Raw genomic sequence first — 9508 nt, 5'->3', positions numbered from 1 at the left:
CTTTGTGAAAGAGCTAAGTCTCTGTGTTCCACCGTCGGGAATGAGCACCTAAACCGTGAACAGTTCCCAAACATTAGCATTACCAAAACATGGCCGCCCTGCTGGGTGAGAGGGGGCGCCCCCCCCCCCCCCCAGCCGAGAGGGCCGGGAACGCCGTCTCCACTTTCTGGGTTTTCCGTCTGTTCACACTGTGCATCCTCACCGATGGGATGAAAAAGCAGACCCAGGACCAGAGCCGCCTACCCTGGTTTTTTGACTGCTGACGGGATGGGAAATGAGGGGCAGGGAGGATGTGATGGCGGGAGACCCCTCCCTCTGGCCGATGCCCGGTTCCAGGAATCGCCAGGCGCTGCCTTCGAGTTTTAGGGCAGCCGCCTGCGTTTCAACATCAGCTCGACATTCCTGGGCAGGTGACCGGGCTGGCTGCTGAGAATTTCACAGCTGGACGCACCCCACTGCAAGGTCCCCCAAGACCTGCTCCACTGATTTAGAACGGACCGCCTGGCCCGGTCATCTCTCTGCACGGATTTCTTCTTCCACGCAGATAAGCATCGGAGGCCCACGGTGGCTTCCGCACGACCGGGGAACGTTCCTTTAGCCCCGAGTGGGAATAATCCGTGTTTACTTGCCGCTGAGTAACCGGGTGGGGCTTCCCTAAGGAGCCTGTTCCTCCAGCTCCCTGCCCTCCGCCCAGACTCCTGATTAGGCTTCTAAGGAAGTGAAGGCCCTCGCCTCTGGCCTCAGGAGGCTTGAATCTTGACCTTCTTCTGAGGCCCTAACCAGGTGGCCTCCAGCTGCCCCTGCGTGCGGGCAAACACGGCTCTTTCTGGGGACCTTGGTGGGCAGGGGAAGGCGATGCGGCCCCACCTCTGACGATGCCGCCCGCCGCCTGGCCTGCTGGGCGTTGCCCAGACTGCTAAGGTGAACCTCCCATTGCCTTCCAGGGGACCTCCATCACCTTGGGGGCTGTTGCAAGGGGGTCTCCGTCTCGGGTGTGGCCTGTTTGCCCCACCTCCCATCACCGTCACCGAGCGGCCACTTGAACACCGACTTCCCAAGCAGGGAACCTCTGGGCTTTCTCCCCTTCACTCTCCTTGAGGCCGGCGCCCTCCATCACCCACCATCCTTCACAGAGGGGTGGGGAGGGCAGCGGGCTTCGGTGGCAATGCCCTCTATAAACAAGACGACAGGAAGTGGCCGATGCTGCTGGGTGGGGGCGGGGCCCTGGGCCAGAAACATTGATATTGACACACTGTGGAAGCAATGAACGAGAGAATGAATGAGTGAAACAATGAATGAGTGAAAGCATGAACACTTCAGCCTGACTCCTTCGCACCACGCAGCTGGGTTCCACGGCTTTCCTCCACCACAGAAGCGGTCGGGAAACCGAAACGCACAAAACCAGCCTGGGAAGTGGGAGCGCAGGGGCTGGATTCCGAGGGAGAGCCGGGAGCTCCCCTCGCCACGTCCGAGGGCCTGGAAGAGAGGAACACGAGCGTGGGGCTGTTTGCTTGTGTGACTGCAGGTCCTGGCAGGGGTAGCACTTGCTCCGGCTGGGGAGCCAGTTGTTCGAAGCCGTGTATCAAGGTGCCAAGCACACGGTGTAAAATAAGCCATCTGAAGAGCACAGCCCGCGGGGCATTCGGTACATTTGCAAAGCGGTGCAAGCCCCTCTGGCTAAACTCCACAGCGTTTCCGTCTCTCCAAAGTAAAACCCTGCACCCACAAACCAGCCTTCCCCTCTCCCTCTGCACACTACCCCCCTCCGCCCTCCGGCGACCACCAGTCTGCCTGCCGCATGGGTCTGCCCATTCGGGACACTCCATACAGACGAGATCATGCAGAAGGCTACCTACTGTGTGTGTCCCCTGTCACCGAGCAGCGACTTGGAGGGCCACCCACGTTGTAGCACGCACCAGCGCGGCCTCCCTTTTCATGCCTGAATACTGTTCCCCTGGCTGGGTGGACCGAGTGCGTTTATCCGTTTGTGCGGTGTTGGGCGTTCGGGTGTTCCCACTTCTGGCTGTTGGGAGCAGCGCTGCCATGACCAAGGTCTATGCATGCTCTCAGGGGTCCCCTTTAGCTGTCCCTTTGGGCATGCACCACCGGCAGGTTTTTATAGTCTGCAAAACTTTGCGCCCCATCCATTTTCAGGTTTCATGACTTGTCCAACCCAGGGCAGCAGGTCAGAAACTGCTTTACTCAAAGTTCCATGTTTTAAATGTCAATCTCAACCAAAGCACGCTCGTGGTAATGGCCAGAATAACGTCTGACCGAATGCCTGGGCACCAAGGCCCGGCCACGGCGACGCGTACAGCTAACCATCACCTTGTCCTTCCCCGATCGGCAGCCCTGGGTGCTGTGGGCCGCACAGGTCCCCGAGGTACTAGACCCGGGGTCCCATGGAGTCCCTCCTGCAGTTGGATGAGCGTCATTGTCCCCACTCAGCACCCAGGTAAACTCGGGGGACCGAGGGGCCCCGTGGGTGCCGGGCCGTGCCGCTGACCCGGGGAGGAGGAGATGCTGGGAGGGAAGGAGTTAACGCAGACAACCACGCAGCACCGAGGCTGGCCGGTCACCAGGACCGCGTCTGCTCATCCAGGCACATTTTTCCTGCGTTTATCAAAGCCAGTGGCGGCCTGTTGGGACCTGCCACAGGAAACTGTCACCTGGGCCGACCTGAAGGCGGCCTTCCCGGGTCGGGAGGCCTCCACCTTCCAGGTGGCCTCCTTATTGCCTTCACAACCGGCCTCTCCCTCCCCTTCCCAGCCCAGGGGAAGGGCTGTGGTCCCTCTGTCCCTGCATGGAAGTTTCCAGCTTTGCTCGAGCCAGGGCCCGTGTGCCCTGACCTTCTTCGTTAACGCTGAGCCCAGGCCGCCTCTCCCAGGGGATGAGGAGGGGGCGGGCATCCCGTCTGCGGGGGGGGTGGGGGGGGAGACAGCCTGGGGACTGGGCCCTGCCTTCCCCCCCGCCGCACGCAAATGGAGGCCTTGGTGTCGGGGACCTGGCAGTCAGGACAGCCCGTGACCTCGAGGGTTCAACTTGCCCCTGCCGCCCACTTAGGGGACGGGCCTCTCCCTGTCCCGCCTCTGCCTCCGACACAGTGTCCCCCCGGCCACCTGCAAGGTCCCTCAGCCTCCCCCGGCCCTGCCTCTCTGCCCCCTAACTGCTTCTAGAACTTGCTTTTTGCTCTCTGTCCTTCCCACCAGGCCTCAGCCCACAGTCAGCCACCTCTCTAGAGCATTTCCTGGGGCACCCCTGACCTGCACCCCCAATCTTCACATCCTTGAGCTGACAAGGGAGACCTCAGGGCTCTGCTCTGGGCCTCACCGGCCGTCTGGCCTCCAGCCCTCAGGGAGGGGCGCGCCCGGGCCTGGGGGGGCTATTGCCTCCACTTTGTCCCCGAGATTCCTTCTCAGGGCTCAAGGCTCACCATCCTGGGCGGCACGCCCCCACCCCCCACCCCGGGTGTACAGCTTGACCTTCCCAAGAGGTGGGGCCTCTCATCATCGTCTGCACCCCCCATCAGCTCCTGACTAAATGTGGGGTGCCAGCACTGGGAGGGCCCTGGCACCCCACGTTACAGGTGGTACGACTGAGGCCTGAGGGTGGAAAGGCTGAGGCCCAAGATCAGGACCGTCCTCCGGAAGAGCCAGGGGCGGAGCTCAGGCCACCTGCCACCTGCCAGCCATCACTCTCAGATGGCGTCGTGCACATCCGGCCGCTGGTGTGTCTTGTGCGCCGGGCAGGCGTGTGCGAGCAGCGGGCGGTGCGACCCCGCCGGCCCTTACTGACGGAGGCGGCAAGGGTGCCGAGCACCCCCGGCTTGTCAGAGCCGCCCGCAGGCTCAGCAAGCAAAATACAGGACAGAGAAAGGTACAGGGCACCCGGTCACTCCGGAGTGTCACACGGACACGGAAGGAGTTCTTCAGCGTCAGGGTGCCCCAAGTGCTGCCCGGGACATCCTTCCAGTAAAATGTTCTCCATGATGCTGCCTATTAACTTCCTTATTCAGATTTAAATTCTTCATATGTTTGAATTGAAAAGCTGAAATTTCTCCATTAAAAACATTTGTATTAAAATGTCTCTCTTGAAATTTTTATTAAAAGTTGTTTGTAATTTTTTACACTATCCAAAACATTGTATGGGACTTTTAAAAGTTTATGAATGATTTATGAATATGTATAATTGATGCTTGTACTTTCTTACTTATACAATGAACACTACATTAAAAACTGCTTCTTGTGCATTTGAAATTCACTTTTAATGGGGCACCCTGTATTTTATCCAGACACTTTACTTACGTAACATCTTCCTAGCAATGCTCAGTTATTTGAGAGGCGTAACGCTTGGGTTTTTAATGCTCCAGAATTTGAATTTTTTCCCAAGTGAGTTTACTCTGTAGGTTCTATTGAAAACCCGCAAATGCCGTGACTCCATTAGCACAGAGGGGGCATTGCCTGCATGACAAAGAGAGCCAGCCTTGTCATTTGTAACACTAGACAGACAGGGAGAGGAAGGGCTCTCTTCCAAATGGGAAGCCCCTTGCTTCTTGTCACTGGCCACACAGGGTAGGGGTTTGGGGGTGCTGACAGCATCCCTGTCTGTCTGAGCACTGGGCTGGGGACACCGTGGGAAAAGCTGGCGAGGAGACTCAGATCCTCCCACCCCGAGTCCCCGGGAGGCTGCTGGTGGGGGGTCGGGGGAGCCTCTGCAACTTGCTAAGTCCCTGATGGAGGGCGTTGGGTGGGGTAGCCCCTGCTCACCCCCACCCCCACAGAGGGGCTGACAGGGTTCCACGGTGTCCGGTGGGAAGTGTACAGGCAATGTCAGCACTGCAGTGGGCACTCGGCACCCCCATGCCATCGGCCAAGGGTGGCTGCTCCCTGTCCTGCTGGCGCTTCGGCTTTTTCCTTCCTGGTAGCGTGAGTGAACCCCGAGGTGAACTCGGGACACCGGCCAGGCCCTCTCAGAGGCTCCAGGTCTCCGGCCCTCTCCTCCCTCAGCGACCAGCCCCTCGAAAGCCGCCGGACCCTCACTCCCAGGCCTGAAGGCTCCCGTGGCCCTTCAGAGACCTCTTTGCCCCCACGAGGGCCCCTCCCCATGGCTAGTCTTTGGCCCCATTTTGGGTCACCGCCCTTGACCTTCATCCCAGCCCCTGAGAATCCACTGGCCCCTCTTGCACATCTGTCCCTTTTCTCCTGGGACATCCTGCCTGGCCCGCAGCCCCGCCCTCCTCCTCCTCCTCGCTCATGGCCCGCTTTCTGCAGCCCGCCCGCCCGCCCCACACCCAGGTGCACGGCCCGCCTCAGACCCCGTAGGAGGGTGCACGTCCTCAGCGACTGCACTTTCCCAGGGGCAATTAAAGGAGCCAGCGGGGCACTTCCCAGGCAGCCCTGCCCCAGCCGCCCAAGCATTCCATGGTAAGTGCCACCTCCCCGTCAAGAGGAAAGTCTTGCTCTTTCTAGCAGACACCAGGGAGACGGGTGTCATGAATGGCGGAGAGGCGGAGGTGGTGGGGAGGGGGAAGTGCGTGGGCAAGGACAGGCACTGGGGCGGGAGTCAGGGCGGGGGACTTCAATCCACACCCCTCAGGACAGCCTTCTGGGTAGCGAGTGGGCTTCTACACTGACTGAGAAATGGGAAGGAAGGATGGTGCACATGCAGGTGCCTCTGTGTGTGTGTGTGTGTGTGTGTGTGTGTGTGTGTGGTGCTTTCTGACATTCCAACTGTCCCAAACTCTGAACACCGATCAGATTCCTGTGAGCGCTGCGTGGCGCCCTGCCTGCACTGGAAGTGGAGGAGCTGCTTTCTTCCCTGTTACGCCCCCCATCCCGGAGCCAGGCGGAGCCTGTGAACGTTCTCAGCAGGCGATCTGATTGAGGGCGGTGGATGCAAGCTGTGCCGGGCAGAGTTCTCGCAGCCCCCGCCCCGTGTTTCCCGCCCCTGGGGCACACACGCCTTCTCCCATCTGTCCAAACCATGAACTACTCTTGGTGCTGCCGAAGGCGATTTTGCGGGTGTGATTAAGGTCCCAAATCAGTGGACCCTGCACTGAGCCAACCCAGGGGGGCCTGGCCTAATCACGTGAGCCCTCCAGGGGCGGGTCTGGCATCGGAGGAAGAGGAAGTCAGGGATTGGAAGTGCCAGAGGGACCAATCAGAGCCAGGGTGGTTCTCCGCTGCTGGCGCTGCGGGAACGTGGTGCCAAGAGGCGGAAGCCAGCCGCAAACGGCCAGGCAGCACGTGGTTCCACCTGCATGAGACGTGCCGGATAGGCAGACCATAGACACAGGAAGTCGATTCTCGGTTGTCAGGGGCGATGCAATGTGCAGGACTTGCCGGCTGACAGCTGAAAGGCAGGGACTTTATTTCCGAGGTGACAGACATGTTCCAACACTGACTGGCCGTGGCTGCCCATCCTGCGTGTGCTAAGCGCCACTGAACGCAGCAGAAACCGCTGGACCGCACACCGGAGTGGGCGACTTGTACGGTACGTGAGCTCTGTCTCTGTAAAACCGTCACTAGAGAGTCGCTGCTGCCCGGTGCCCTGTCCCCCCAGTCTTGTCCGCCCCTCCCTGGTGTGAGCCCGGTGCACGCTCCTGGTGAACGAGACAGGTGCTGTCTATCTAGTTAGGAAGCGCTGGGGGAGGCCCACCCTGTCCCCACAGCGTGAGACCCCTTTGTGTACCCCTGAGGTGCAGGTACCCATCGCTCCATACCCACCAGCTGCTCCTTAGCTGACAATTGTGCAAAGGGGCTGTGGCAGATTCTGGCGCTCCTGATCCTGTGCTCACGTGGAGGGGTGACATTCAGACTTCCAGGCCGCCCGGGAAGTGTTAACTGTCATCCTCTGACGGCTGTGTAAGACAGACGACATCACCTCTGTGAGCTGTGGTCTCGGCCAAGCCCTGCAGATGTCCGCACACATTCTATGGGGGGGCGCCCTCAGAGCACCATGGGGAAGGGGCTACATGGGACACCGTGGGGGCCGAGCCAGGATGCCCCCCTGCCCTTGGGAGCAACCCCTGCCTCTGGGGCTGACCTTCTGGCCCCTCTGCCCTTGGTTTCTGGTCACAGAGGTCCCCCCACAACCAGCAGCGGGCGCTGCCTCTATGGCTCTCCGAGGGGGCAGTGAGCAGGCAGCTGCGTGGTGCTGTGTGGAGGCTGGGGGTTCGGTCTGATGACAGCGGTGTGACGCTGGGCCCCACCCTGGTCCTCGTGGACGAGGGGGCCTGGAGCGCTGTTCTCTAGCTCGGAGTGCTGCGTTGCACGGTGGCTCCCAAGGGATTCGTCCCAGCCCTAAACCCCAGTGTCTGTGAATGGGGCCTGTTTGGAATCCCGTCTTGCAGATGGGATCCATTGAAGGATCTCGGGATGAGACCACACCCTGGACCCGATGACTGTGTCCTCGTCGGAGGCAGGAGAAGACCGGCAGGCAGCAGAGGAGCAGGGAGACCGTCATGCAGGCGGAGCGTCCTGGGGAGATGGAGGCAGGGATTGGGGCGACATGTCTATAAGCCAAGGGACACCACGGAGTGCCAGGAGCCGCCAGAAGCTGAGCGAGGGGCCCAGAACAGATCCCCCCTCATACCCTCCAGGAGCCAACCCCGTGACCTTGACCTCAGACTTCTGGCCTCTAGACAGTGAGAGAATGCGCTTCTGTGTTTAAGCACCCAGCCTGTGGCCCGGTTACGGCAGCCCCGGCAAACTCATCATACTCTCGGGGAATGGGCAGACCGAACGACAGGGAAGGTATTCGCAGTTCCCAGGCAACGACTGGGTTCCTCTCCCTCCCACACAGCGCGTTTCAGAGTACAGGCCACTTGCGTGGTGTTGGGGGGGTGTCACGAGCACAGGAGTGACCCTGAAAGGAGCCACTCACACGTTGAGTCTTTCCACAGTGCCAGGTTGACTAGGGGAGCCCCCCCCACCGCACAGCACGCCAATAGAGTCACACACAGAGGCGGGACTTACACAGTGGAAGCGTGCAGGATGAGCGTCTGGCTCAAAGTCCCGCCTCTGTTGGTGTCCGCAGGTGGAGAGGCGGGCGTTGGTCTGGAGCCAGGTGGACACAGGAGCAGCATGTGTCCAGTGGAGTGGAAGTCCCCTGGCAAGACCTGTGGTGCAGCCAGGCTTGAGTGGGGGGTGGTCCAAGCTCTGAGTTCCCCCAGCCCTCCTGGGTGGAGGTCCCACTGCTGTGGGCATCCAGAGGGAGTCCCTGCCCAGTGTCGGGAGCCGACCCACAGCCGGCCCTTGACACAGTCGGGACGGGTGAGACGCATCTGCACAGCAGAGGCGACTGTGGCTGGGTCTCCTGTCTGTCTCCTCCTGTGTACCTGTCCCTGCTAGCAATAGGGGGTGGGGTTTTTAGATACCTGTGTGTTATAACAAAAAATCTGCATGATGCCTCTGATTCCGCGTGAAATGACTTACTGACCACAGAATAGAGACCCCTAGCAACCCTAATGCTGCCTACTCCCCCCACCTGGGAAGTTAAGGACAAAATCAAACTATGGGCAGACTAGCTGCCAGAACGTTGGAGGAAGCTGTTGCTAGGAATGCTCCTTAAGGAGTCACCACTCAAAAGCTTAAGATTTATTAGAGCCACTACCCCTCCCATACCCTGGACAGGAGTGTAAAGAAGCAAGGAGTTCTAGTTGGAAATAATAATCTCAATACATGGAAACGAACACAAAACATGCCCCCCCAAGATGTATAAATCAAAAAACCTAGGCAAAAAACCAGTTACCTAACCTAGACAAATCTAGCCTTAATGGATAATAGCTCATTTCTATGTAACCTATAAATCACCCCTTGTACCCTTTTCATTTAGACCAATCCCTAGAATCTTAATAGACACCTCGTTACTAATTGGCACCTGAAAGTTTGTGCCCGTATAGCTTCGTTGGCTAGCTGATTGATGACCCTCTTGGTCAAAATAACCTTTGTTTAACATGGTTGATCTGTGGGACCTCCTGTGCTTTTTGGTTATTTCTTTGTTTAACATGATTGATCTGTAAAACCTTCTGTGTTTTTTCAAAATTATTTCTATGGTAACTGTTTCTGTTTTAATAACCACACTATGCATTGAAAGTTGTATAACCTCCCCTGTAAAAATAAAGATTAACTTTTCTCAGTAAGTCAGTCGGGCCCAAAAAGCCTGGCTGTCCTCCGGCACCCCACCGGGTGTCTCGCTTCATTCACTTCGCCTTAGGCGTGCATCCTCCGGGGACCCTGAGACCCCGCCCAGGCTGGACTCCGGCAACCCAGGTGTCCAGGTTCGTGGTTTTGGGGCTTCCCAGGCCCCTCCTGAGGGCGTTTGCTCCGTCTTGACCTAGCCCCTGACATGTGTCAGGGCTGACAGGGACTCCACACTGGGTTATTCCTGGTGTCCAAAAAGCCTGCTGTGCTCTCACTCTTTACAAGGGGGCTCCCCGGGGGGAAGGGGCGTGAGTGGGGCCTGATTCCCGGGGTGGGTCCGAGAGGCAGAGCTTGGGGAGCCGGGT

This window comes from Phyllostomus discolor, chromosome 2 (genome assembly GCF_004126475.2).
Source record: "Phyllostomus discolor isolate MPI-MPIP mPhyDis1 chromosome 2, mPhyDis1.pri.v3, whole genome shotgun sequence".
Lineage (NCBI taxonomy): Eukaryota > Metazoa > Chordata > Mammalia > Chiroptera > Phyllostomidae > Phyllostomus > Phyllostomus discolor.
Note: the sequence above shows the minus strand (reverse complement) of the source record.